Source organism: Arachis hypogaea, chromosome 14, assembly GCF_003086295.3.
Source record: "Arachis hypogaea cultivar Tifrunner chromosome 14, arahy.Tifrunner.gnm2.J5K5, whole genome shotgun sequence".
Classification (NCBI taxonomy): domain Eukaryota; kingdom Viridiplantae; phylum Streptophyta; class Magnoliopsida; order Fabales; family Fabaceae; genus Arachis; species Arachis hypogaea.
The window spans coordinates 80,171,403-80,184,247 of record NC_092049.1 but is presented as its reverse complement, the minus strand read 5'-3'; the positions used below and the strand labels follow the sequence as shown (position 1 = coordinate 80,184,247).

General features: G+C 39.4%; 1 non-coding gene across 1 annotated transcript; it reads left to right on the top strand.

Annotated features, from left to right (window-relative positions):
• Window positions 1-261: 261 nt before the first annotated feature.
• On the top strand, window positions 262-365 carry LOC112746424 (small nucleolar RNA R71). Its single transcript, XR_003174310.1, has one exon. It is a non-coding gene; the product is annotated as a small nucleolar RNA R71 (small nucleolar RNA).
• The last annotated feature ends 12,480 nt before the right edge of the window (window positions 366-12,845 follow it).

The window sequence follows — 12,845 nt, the reverse complement described above, 5'->3', positions numbered from 1 at the left end:
GTAAGCTCTGCTAGTTGCTTGGCAAACACCTTGTTTTGGGCTAGAATTGTATCGACATGGTTCAGCTCCATGACTCCCTTAGTGTTGTGCCTTTCTGATGCATAGTAGTACTCATTCTCAGCCACTGTCTCGATCACTTCAATGGCTTCTTCCACGGTCTTTTTCTTGTTCAATGAACCTCCTGATGAATGGTCTACAGCCTTCCTTGATTCATAAGAGAGCCCATCATAGAAGATGTGCAATTGCACCCAATCATGGAACATGTTTGGTGGGCATTTCCTTGTCAAGTCCTTGAATCTCTCCCATGCCTCGTAGAGAGTTTCACCATCTTGTTGTCTAAAAGTCTGGACCTCAGATCGAAGCCTATTGGCCTTTTGTGGAGGGTAGAAACGTGCCAGAAACTTGCCTTCCACCTCATCCCATGTGGTTAGACTCCCCCTTGGGAATGATTCCAGCCACTTAGCTGCCTTGTCCCTAAGTGAAAATGGGAACAAGAGCAGTTTATAGGCATCTTCCTGGACTCCATTGGACTTCACAGTGTCACAAATTCTCAGGAATTTTGTGAGATGTTGGTTTGGGTCTTCATTAGCACTTCCTCCAAAGGAACAATGATTTTCCACCAATGATATTAGCTGTGGCTTGAGCTCAAAATTGTTGGCCTGAATGGGTGGTTTCTGGATGCTACTACCACAATTCCCAGAGGTTGGGTTTATGTATGAACTAAGAACCCTCCTCTCAGGAATGGCATTGTTTCCATCAGCTCTCTCATGGTTGTGAACTTCTCTATCCATGTTGAGATCTAGAGCTTCCTCAAAATTGTCCTCAGATTCTCCTTCAGATTCCTCTTCTCCCACTACTCTCTTCCCTCTTGCTTCCCTTCTAAGTCTATGAAGGGTCCTTTCCGGTTCGGTATATGGAGGAGTTGATGTCTCTCCTCTCCTACCTGTCATACAAGAACACAGCTCAAACACAAACAGGTAAAATACTCTTGGTTAATGGAAGAGTATGGTCAGCTCAATTGAGGAATTAATTCAAACAGTTAGTGAGTCAGTGAGTTAGTTGCATGAATTTAAAGGCATAAAGAAGGAAAGCATGTAACCAAGTGCAGAAATTAAAATTCAACAAGTATTTAGAACAGAATTAACAAAGCAAGAGAAAATTGCTCAATCTAGTTAGCTTCCAATTTGAGAATTGTCAATCGAAAACCAATCCCCGGCAACGGCGCCATAAACTTGATGCGCATAAACGTGTTATGCTACGATTTAGGAAATTGCACGATCGGCAAAATTCCTTCCGGCAAGTGCACCGGTTATCGTCGTTAAGTAAAAACTCACAATAGAGTGAGGTCGAATCCCACAAGGATTGGTTGAGTGAGCAATTCGGATTAGAAGTGTGTTCTAGTTGAGCGGAATCAAGATTTGAGATGAGAATTGCGGAATGTAAAATTGGCGGGAAAGGTAAATGACAAGAAAATTAAATGGCTGAATCTTAAATTGCATGAATTAAAGAGCAAAATGTAAATTGCTGAAATTAAAAGGGAATGAGGATGATTGCAAGAATTGAATTGCAGAATGTAAAGAGAAAGTGGAAATCAGAAATGGGGAATTCATTGGGTTTAGGAGATATTGAAATCTCCGAATCAAAACATGTAAATCTCTTCCTCAACCAATGCATTCATTGAATTTTGCTTGGCAATCTTATATGATTGGATCCCAATTCCTTGGCTCACCAATGCTCTCTAAAAACAAACAAATTCCCAATCCCTTGGTTTAAATGTTCATAAGAAGAGATGATGCTTGATCACTGATTATACCACACAATTTCATGAACCACAATTTGGTAGGATTACATGTCACAATATCCATCCAAACCCCAATCCAATCCACTGTGAGAAAGCTTCTCTAGCATGAATCCTCCATTCCTTTCCCAAGGCTCCGAAGGATTCCAAGTATGAGTAGTCTCTTTCCCAAGACAACTACTCAATGGAATTAAATCGAGAAGCTTTCTAACAAAATTCAAGAGAAAAGATTGAAGAAGAAGATAAACTATTATTGATTCATTGAATTACAATAGAGCTCCCTAACCCAATGAAAGGGGGTTTAGTGAATCATAGCTCTGAATTCAATTACAAAGAAAAAGAAACTAGCTAAAAATGAATGTCAAAGTCCCTTCTAACTTAACTTCTATCCTATTTATACACTTTCTATATTGAGCTTCAGTTGTGCTTCTTGGGCTTTGAGGCCTCTCCTTGCTTTCCTTTTGTCTTGGGTTTATGATCCATAATCTTGATGAGGTTGTTGATCCAAATCCTGTAACATTTATTGAGCCAACTTAGTGATAATCAAATAATGGCACATGACTCAATAAATGAGATTTCAAACTCATCAATCCCTCAGGCCCAATCCCATAAACCATGATATTCAATTGGGTTTCATACCAAAGTAAGTTTAAGTTAATAATTGTGCTCAAAGACTAACTTAAATCACAATATTTTTGGCCCAGAAACCTTTTTTCAAGAGTGGCGTTTAAGTTGTAGTTTAAGCTTAAACTGCAACTTAAACGCCAGACACTTCCAGTGATGCCATTTGTAGAAGCACGTTTAAGCTTCAGTTAAGGTTAAACTGAAGCTTAAACGTGGAAATGGAAGAAGGTAGCCCTGGAGAGTCATGTAGTCGAACACGTTTAAGCTTCAGTTTAAGGTTAAACTGAAGCTTAAACGTGGAGATAGGAAGGGCAGCCCTGGAGGTCGAACACGTTTAACCTCCAGTTTGAGGTCAAACTGGAGGTTAAACGTGGAAGCTTGGAATGGTGGCCCTGGAGGTGTCGAACACGTTTAACCTCCAGTTTGGGGTCAAACTGGAGGTTAAACGTGGAGATGGAGAGAGCAACCCTGGAGTGAAAAAACTATCGAACACGTTTAAGCTCCAGTTTGAGTCAAACTGGAGCTTAAACGTGGAATGGCCCTTGGTACTCTTCCTGGTTCTGGCGTTTAACCTCCAGTTTGAGGTCAAACTGGAGGTTAAACGTGGAACTCCTCCCTGGGTGGCATACTCATTCTGGTGTTTAACCTCCAGTTTGAGGTCAAACTGGAGGTTAAACGTGGAATGCTCCTTAAGTGAGGCTTTTCATTCTGGCGTTTAACCTCCAGTTTGAGGTCAAACTGGAGGTTAAACTTCAATCCCAGCATTTCTTATCCTTCATGATTTTGGCGTTTAAGCTCCAGTTTAGGCTTAAACTGGAACTTAAACTCCACATGTGATATTCAAGCTTCCTTTATTGATTTTGTTGCTTCCTTGCTTAGCCTCTTCTTCCCTGAAATCATCCAAACAATTGCATCAAAGTCTTGCAAAATTTCATGAGAAATCTTTCATTCATAGCATTTAAGTAATATAACTAAAACTCATGGAATTTGCATCGAAATCATATTGTTTGGATGGTTCATTACTTTGTTCTTCATTTAACCATTTTTGGTTACTTTAAGCTCAAGAAAATGCATAAAACAACTAAAACTAACAGAAAAATGCTAGTGAAACTAGCCTATGATGCCTTGGCATCACAGTACAGATGGCAGACACAGAACCTGTGGTCTACAACTGAGATTACTTCATCGAAAGAGGCAGCAGCCCCCTAGAAAAGGAGGTAAAAAGTTGTGTTATAACAATAATTGTGTGAATAGAAGTTAAATAATGAAATAAATAGATGTTAAATGATTCAATGAATGTTTACCTTCTGCTGATCAAACATGAAGGTTAGAAGCATTTGATTGTTAAATGATGAAATAAATAGATGTTAAATGATCCAATTGTCTCAGCACCAAAATCATCAATCAGCATCCAGAGAAACCACTTCCAGGTGTCGTTAGTCTCTGACTCCACAATGGCATAAGCGATTGGAAGCATTTGATCATTAGGGTCCCAACCTATCACGGTCAACAACTGCCCCCCCTTGAGGTATCTTGAGAAAACAGCCATCCAACCCAGTAAACCTCCTACACTGCAGAAAGCTCTTCTTGCAAGCAGCTAGACACACGTATATTCTTTGAAATATGTAGAAATTGTTTAACCCATCATGATGTTCCTCAACCTCAAAATCAGGGGACCTCTGTACCTTGAGCGTCACTGATGACCCTGGATTAGCCCGTAGTAGCTCCGAGCAGTAGTCAGTGATCCTCTTATACTGCTTCCAGTAAGTTCCTTGTATCTCATCGAATGCAACTTGTCTTGACCTAGCTACCATTGATGTTGTCACAGTCAGATTCCACTTCCTTTATGCCTTGTTCATCAGGTCTTTTATCTTGACCTTTGGGTTATGTTTCACTTTCTTCTTAAAGGCTCTACTTAGCCAAGCAATTTGCATTATCCCAACTCTATGTGACTAGCTACAAGTATAGTTAAGGTTCATCGACCTAAGCTGCCAAGTCTCTTCCTCACTCATTTTTTCTGCATATAACCAAAACGGACAACCAAGTTGACAAGCAGCCCTAACTCTAACCAAGTAAGCTTGGCATACCTGATCCCCCTTGTTGTTTGTACTGCATACACTGTTACAGTGTCTTTGAGTTCCTCTCTTGAAGCATATACAGTTCCAACCTCCTATTGATGTAAGATTTATATCGGTCTAGAATTTTCACAAAAATAATCTCGTTGCAAGTATAGTTCTAAACCAATAATGAATCCTCACATCAAGTTTAATATGGTTGTCATTAGTTCAACCCCAATAAAATAACCGAGAGTATTAATCCCGAGTTGTTCTCCCTAGGAATTACAATGAAGTGCTTTATTATTGGCTACGAAGGAATGTTTTGGGGTTTTTTTTGTAATAAGGAACAAGAAATGTAAACAACAAAAAGAAATAAGCTAACAACTAAGAAAGCTCTTGGCAAGGAATAAGAACTAGAAGTCCTATCCTCGTTATTGTCCTCAATTGTGACAAGAATTGTCCATTTCTACAACTTAGTTAACCTCTAACTATGAAGGAAAGTCAAGTGGATGGAATCAACTTGAGTCCACAAGTCCTAGTCAAATCCTAAGGAAAGACTAGCTTTAATGGCATTCAAACCAACTAGTAACTTCCAATTATCAATCAACAAAAGACTTTGATAACTCAAGAGTCTCCAATTACTCAAACCAAGCGAAGAGGAGAAAAACCTAACTCATGACTGAAAGAAACATTTCATCAAACACATAGAGGGAAAGAAAAGTAAACATCATCAAGTGCAAGAATTAACAAAATCTATAACTAATTAAAGTAAGAAATCAACAATAGAAATTAAAGCAAACATCAAAAGACATGAAAATAATAAATTGCATTAAAAGAGAGTTGAAATCAACAAAAGAGTGCATGAACTAAAATTAACAAAATAAAGGAATTAACAAGAGAAGTGAAGTGCTAGACCAAGTAAAAGTGAAGGAAAACTAAATTGAAGGAAAAGTGAGATCTAGATCTAAAAGGAAGTAAAACTAAGAACCCTAATCTAGAGAGAGGAGAGAGCCTCTCTCTCTAGAAGAATTCTACATCTAATCTAAAGTGTGTCTCTATGCTCTCCCCTTATCCTCCTTCACTCCGAGCCTCTTATTTGCATATTGGGCTCAAAACTGGGCCAAAAATCAGCTCAGAAATCGCCCCCAACGATTTTACTTTAGTGAGGCACGTGCCGCTCATCACGCGTACGCGTCAGCCACGCGTACGCGTCAATTGAAATATGGCACGATCTCGTTCATGCGTCGTCCATGTGTGCGCGTCGGCATCAACTTCTCAAATCTTCATTTTCTTGTGTTCTTTCCACTTTTGTATGCTTCCTTTCCATCCTCTAAGCCATTGCTGCCCTATAAACTCTGAAATCACTTAACAAACATGTCACGGCATCGAATGGTAATAAGAGAGGATTAAAAATTAGTGATTTTAAGGCCTTGGAAGCATGTTTTCATTCTTAAGTGCAATTTAGGAAGGATTTACAAAACCATGCTATTTCATTGAATAAATGAGGAATAAGTTGATAAAATCCACTGAATTAAGAACAAGATAAATAACGAAATTGGGGTTTATCAACCTCCCCACACTTAAACAATAGCATGTCCTCATGCTAAACTCAAGAGAAGCTACAAAGGGATGAAGAGGGATGGTAGGATTTATTAAATGCAACATGCAATGCAACCTGTCAATATGAATGTAACTAAATGTTTCTACCTACTTGGTTAAAAGTAAATCAATCTCCAAGAACATATATAAGAAAGTAGGGCTAAGATAGTATCAATACTCATGAATTCCACTTATCCAAATCTCAAGATGAAGTACAAATAGACTTGCAAGAAGAAATCTCATTGATGAGTCTAATTCACACCCCATTCAAAAATTGGTGAATTAGTTCTTTTGCCAAGCACACCAAAATTGTCGTCAAGTAATAACCCACAGTAGAGTGGGATCGTATCCACAGAGATTGGAAAATTCGAGCAGTTTTAATTAATTGATGAATTAGTCAAGCGGATCAATAAGATTTTGAAGTGCAAAATTGTAAATGACATAAATGTAAATGACTAGAATATAAAGAAAAGCAATAAAGTGCAGAAATAGAAATGGCAGAATGTAAAGTGCAAAATCATAAATGACTTGAATGTAAATGGGAATGGGGAATTACTGAATGTAAAATTAAGCTGTAAAGAAATGGAGAGATAAGAATGGGAAAATTCATTGATATTGGGAGATGTTGTCTCTTTGGATCAAATCTAGCTTATATCCTCTTCAATCATGCAACTCATTGACCTCTTGGCAATCATGATTGATTGACCCCCAATTCCTTGGTGACTCAATCTCTCAGATCTTGATGAATAGCCAATTCCTTGGTCTAATTGCTCATGAAGAGAGATATGCTTGGTCCCTGATTATACCACACACCATTATAGGTCCAAGTAGAGGGAGGATTATATGTCACATATCCAAACACCAAAACCCAGATTCTACTCAAGTGTGAGAAGGGATTTCAAGCATGGTTTCATGTTTCCTTTCCCAAGGTTCCCATGAAACCCAATTGCATTCAATCTCTTTTCCAAGATAATTGAACACTAAGCATTAAGAACGACATTCCTTCTAGCAAATCAAAGAGAAGATGAAGAGAAGAAGAATTTCACTATTATCAATCCATCAAGTACAACAGAGCTCCCTCTCTCAATGAGAGGGAAGTTAGCTACTCATAGCTCAAAAAGTACTCAAAAGTGAAGTGTAAAAGTGGATCTAAAACTCACTGCTTAACCCCCTTTCAATACTCCTTGGGGGTATTTATACTACTCCTAGTAAAACAAATGAATTACAAAAGTGAAAAAGGAAAATTACATTTTGGAGGGAAAAGAAGCTCAATAAGTGTGACCTCCCAGCTGGCGTGTGATTGGCGCTGTAGTGGCGTGTCACGTGCTCTTTAATTTTAGCTTGGCATGCGACGCCCAGCCCTTCAAGTGGCACGCTTGTCTCTCTAACAACCTTGGCGTGCCACGCCTTCGAAATCAAGTGGCACGCCTGGTGCACAAAATCGTGATCGTTCATTCCTTGGTAACGGCGCCAAAAACTTGATACGCACATTCATAATTTTAGTTCTTTGTCACAACTTCGCACAACTAACCAGCAAGTGCACTGGGTCATCCAAGTAATAAACCTTACGTGAGTAAGGGTCAATCCCACGGAGATTGTCGGCTTGAAGCAAGCTATGGTCACCTTGTAAATCTCAGTCCGGCGAATTCAAATGGTTATAGAGTTTTAATAATTAAAAGATAAATAAAACATAAAATAAAGATAGAGATACTTATGTAATTCATTGGTGAGAATTTCAGATAAGCATATGGAGATGCTTAGTTCCTTCTGAATCTCTGCTTTCCTACTACTTTCATCTAATCCTTCATACTCCTTTCCATGGCAAGCTGTATGTTGGGCATCACCGTTGTCAATGGCTACATCTCGTCCTCTCAGTGAAAATGATCCAAAATGCACTGTCACTACGCCCAGCACTCGCGAGTTTGAAGTTCGTCACAGCCATCCCTTCCCAGATCCTACTTGGAATACCACAGACAAGGTTTAAACTTTCCGGATCACAAGAATGGCCGCCAATAATTCTAGCCTATACCACGAAGACTCTGATCTCATGATCAGAAGGCTAAGAGATACACATTCAAGCTTGTTTACATGTAGAACGAAAGTGTTTGTCAGGCACGCGTTCATAGTTGAGAATGGTGATGAGCGTCACATAATCATCACATTCATCATGTTCTTGTGTGTGAATGTATATCTTAGAGAAGAAATAGGCTTGAATTAAATAGAAAAACAATAGTACTTTGCATTAATTCATGAGGAACAGCAGAGCTACACACCTAAATCTATGGTATGTAGAAACTCTACCGTTGAAAATACATAAGAATAAGGTCCAGGCATGGCTGAATGGCCAGCCTCTAAGGTCTAGGGACTAAATGTCCAAAGATTTAAAAGTGGTCAAAAGACTGTGAATACAATAGTAAAAAGTCCTATTTATACTAAACTAGTTACTAGGGTTTACAGAGATAAGTAAACGATGCAGAAATCCACTTTCGAGGCCCACTTGGTGTGTGCTTGGGCTGAGAATTGAAGCTTTCATGTGTAGAGACTTCTTTTGGAGTTAAAAGCCAGGTTGTAACCTGTTTCTGGCGTTTAACTCTGATTTGCAACTTGTTTCTGGCGTTTAACGCCAGAATAGGGCAGAAAGCTGGCGTTGAACGCCAGTTTGCGTCATCTAAACTCGGTCAAAGTATAGACTATTATATATTGCTGGAAAGCCCTGGATGTCTACTTTCCAACTCATCTGAAAGCACGCCAATTGGGTTACTGTAGCTCCAGAAAATCCACTTTGAGTGTAGGGAGGTCAGAATCCAACAGCATCTGCAGTCCTTCTTCAGCCTCTGAATCAGATTTTTACTCAAGTCCCTCAATTTCAGCCAAAAATTACCTGAAATCACAGAAAAACACACAAACTCATAGTAAAGTCCAGAAATGTGATTTTTATTTAAAAACTAATAAAAATATATTAAAAACTAACTAAATCATACTAAAAACTATCTAAAAACAATGCCAAAAAGCGTATAAATTATCCGCTCATCACAACACCAAAATTAAATTGTTGCTTGTCCCCAAGCAACTGAAAATCAAATAGGATAAAAAGAAGAGAATATACTATAAATTCCAAAATATCAATGAAACTTAGCTCCAATCAGATGAGCGGGACTAGTAGCTTTTTCCCTCTGAACAGTTTTGGCATCCCACTTTATCCCTTGAAGTTCAGAATGATTGGCATCTATGGAACTCAGAATTCAGATAGTGTTATTGATTCTCCTAGTTTAGTATGTTGATTCTTGAACTCAATTACTTTATGAGTCTTGGCCGTGGCCCTAAGCACTTTGTTTTCCAGTATTACCACCGGATACATAAATGCCACAGACACATAACTGAGTGAACCTTTTTAGATTGTGACTCAGCTTTGCTAGAGTCCCCAATTAGAGGTATCCAGGGTTCTTAAGCACACTCTTCTTTTTGCTTTGGACCTCAACTTTAACCGTCCAGTCTCAAGTTTTCACTTGACACTTTCACGCCACAAGCACATGGTTAGAGACAGCTTGGTTTTGCCGCTTAGGCCAGGATTTTATTCCTTAAGGCCCTCCTATCCATTAATGCTCAAAGCCTTGGATCCTTTTTACCCTTGCCTTTTGGTTTTAAGGGTTATTGGCTTTTTGCTCTTGCCTTTTGGTTTAAAGAGCTTTTGGCTTTTTCTGCTTGCTTTTTCTTTCTCTTTCTCTCTTTTTTTTTCTTTTTTTTTTGCAAGCTTTTGTATTCACTGCTTTTTCTTGCTTCAAGAATCAATTTTATGATTTTTTAGATTATCAATAACATTTCTCCTTTTCATTTTTCTTTCAAGAGCCAACATATTTAACATTCATAAACAACAATATCAAAAGACATATGCACTGTTCAAACATTCATTCAGAAAACAAAAAGTATTGTCGCCACATCAAAATAATTAAACTAATTTCAAGGATGAATTCGAAATTCATGTACTTCTTGTTCTTTTGTAATTAAAGAATTTTTCATTTAAGAAAGGTGATGGATTCATAGGACATTCATAGCCTTAAGACATAGACACTTAAATACTAATGATCATGTAATAAGACACAAACATAAACATAAAGCATAGTAAACGAAAAACAGGAAAATAAGAACAAGGAGATTAAGGAACGGGTCCACTATGTTGAAGAACCAATGGTGCTCTTGAAGAACCAATGGTGCTCTTGAGCTCCTCTATGTCTCTTCCTTGTCTTTGTTGCTCCTCCCTCATAGCTCTTTGATCTTCTCTAATCTCATGGAGAATGATGGAGTACTCTTGGTGTTCCATCCTTAGTTATCCCATGTTGGAACTTAATTCTCCTAGGGAGGTGTTGATTTGCTCCCAATAGTTTTGTGGAGGGAAGTGCATCCCTTGAGGCATCTCAGGGATTTTATGGTGAGGAATTTCCTCATGCTCTTGTTGAGGTCCATGATCTCTTGTTTGCTCCATCCTTTTCTTAGTGATGGGCTTGTCCTCTTCAATGAGGATGTCTCCCTCTATGTCAATTCCAGCCGAATTGCAGAGGTGACAAATGAGGTGAGGAAAGGCTAACCTTGCCAAAGTGGAGGACTTGTCAGCCACATTGTAGAGTTCTTGAGGTATAATCTCATGAACTTCCACTTCCTCCCTAATCATGATACTATGGATCATGATGGCCCATTCTACAGTAACTTCATACCGGTTGCTAGTAGGAATAATTGAGCATTGGATGAACTCCAACCGTCCTCTAGCTACAGGCTTAAGGTCCGGTCTTCTCAATTGAACCGGCTTGCCTCTTGAGTCAACTTTCCATTGAGCTCCTTCCACATATATGTCCATGAGGACTTGGTCCAACCTTTGATCAAAGTTGACCCTTCTAGTGTAGGGGGGTGCGTTTTCTTGCATCATTGGCAAGTTGAATGCCAACCTTACATTTTCCGAACTGAAATATAAGTATTTCCCCCGAACCATGGTAAGCCAATTCTTTGGATTCGGGTTCATACTTTGATCATGGTTCCTAGTGATCCATGCGTTTGCATAGAACTCTTGAACTATTAAGATCCCGACTTGTTGAATAGGATTAGAGAGAACTTCCCATCCTCTTCTTCTAATCTCTTGTCGGATCTCCGGATATTTGCTCTTTTTGAGGTTAAAAGGGACCTCAGGGATCACCTTTTTCTTGGCCACAACTTCATAGAAGTGGTCTTGATGGACCTTTGAGATGAATCTCTCCATCTCCCATGACTCAGAGGTGGAAGCAATTGCCTTCCCTTTCCTCTTTCTTGAGGTTTTTCTGGCCTTAGGTGCCATTAATGGTTATGAAAAAACAAAAAGCAATGCTTTTACCACACCAAACTTAAAAGGTTTGCTCGTACCCGAGCAAAAGAAGAAAGGAAGTAGCAGAAGAAGAAGAAAATAGAGGAGATGGAGGGAGAAGGTGTATTCGGCTAAGGGGAAGGAGTGGTGGTTGTAATGTGTGAAAATGGAGTAGTGTTGAGGGGTTTATATAGGGGTGGGGGAAAGGGTATGTTTCGGCCATTAGGGTTGGGTTTAGGAGGGAAAAGAATTTGAATTTTGGAGGTAGGTGGGGTTTATGGGGAAGAGTGGATGAATGTGAGTGGTTAAGGGTATTTGGGGAAGAGGTATGGAGGTGATTGGTGAAGGGTATTTGGGGAAAAGAGTTATGAAAAGGTATGAAGAGGAGAGAAGAAGAGGTGGGGTAGGTGGGGATCCTATGGGGTCCACAGATCCAGAAGGGTCAAGGACTTAGCATCCCTGCTCCAATTAGGCGTGCAAAACGCCCTTAGAATCCATGTCTGGCATTAAACGCCAGCTTGCTGCTTGTTTCTGGCGTTTAACGCCAATTCCATGCTCTGTTCTGGCGTTAAACGCCAGTCTAGTGCTTGTTTCTGGCGTTTAATGCCAGCTTGATGCTTCTTTCTCGCGTTAAACACCAGTTTGATGCTTATTACTGGCGTTTAAACGCCAGTAAGCTCTTCCTCCAAGGTGAGCTATTTTTAATGCTGTTTTTCATTCTGTTTTTGATTTTTCAATAGGTTTTGTGACTTCACATGATCATCAACCTAAAGAAAACATAAAATAGCAATGGAAAATAAATAAATATAATTAAATAACATTGGGTTACCTCCCAACAAGTGCTTCTTTAATGTCAATAGCTTGACAGTGAGCTCTCATGGAGCCTCACAGATTTTTAGAGCATTGTTGAGACCTTCCAACACCAAACTTAGAGTTTGAATGTGGGGGTTCAACACCAAACTTAGAGTTTGGTTGTGGCCTCCTAACACCAAACTTAGAGTTTGACTGTGGGGGCTTTGGTTGACTCTGCAGTGAGAGAAGCTTTTCATGCTTCCTCTCCATGGTTACAGAAGGAGATCCTTGAGTTTTAAACACAAGGTTGTCCTCATTCATTTGAGGGACCAACTCTCCTCTGTCCATATCAATCACAGCTTTTGCTGTGGCTAGGAAGGGTCTTCCAAGGATGATGGATTCATCTTCATCCTTCCTAGTGTCTAGTATTATGAAATCAGCAGAGATGTAAAGGCCTTCAACCTTTACTAACAAGTCCTCTACTAATCCATAAGCTTGTTTCATTGATTTGTCTGCCATCTGTAGTGAGATTCTTGCAGCTTGTACCTCAAAGATTCCTAGTTTCTCCATTACAGAGAGTGGCATGAGGTTTATCCTTGACCCAAGGTCACACACAGCCTTTTCAAAGGTCATGGTGCCTATGGTACAA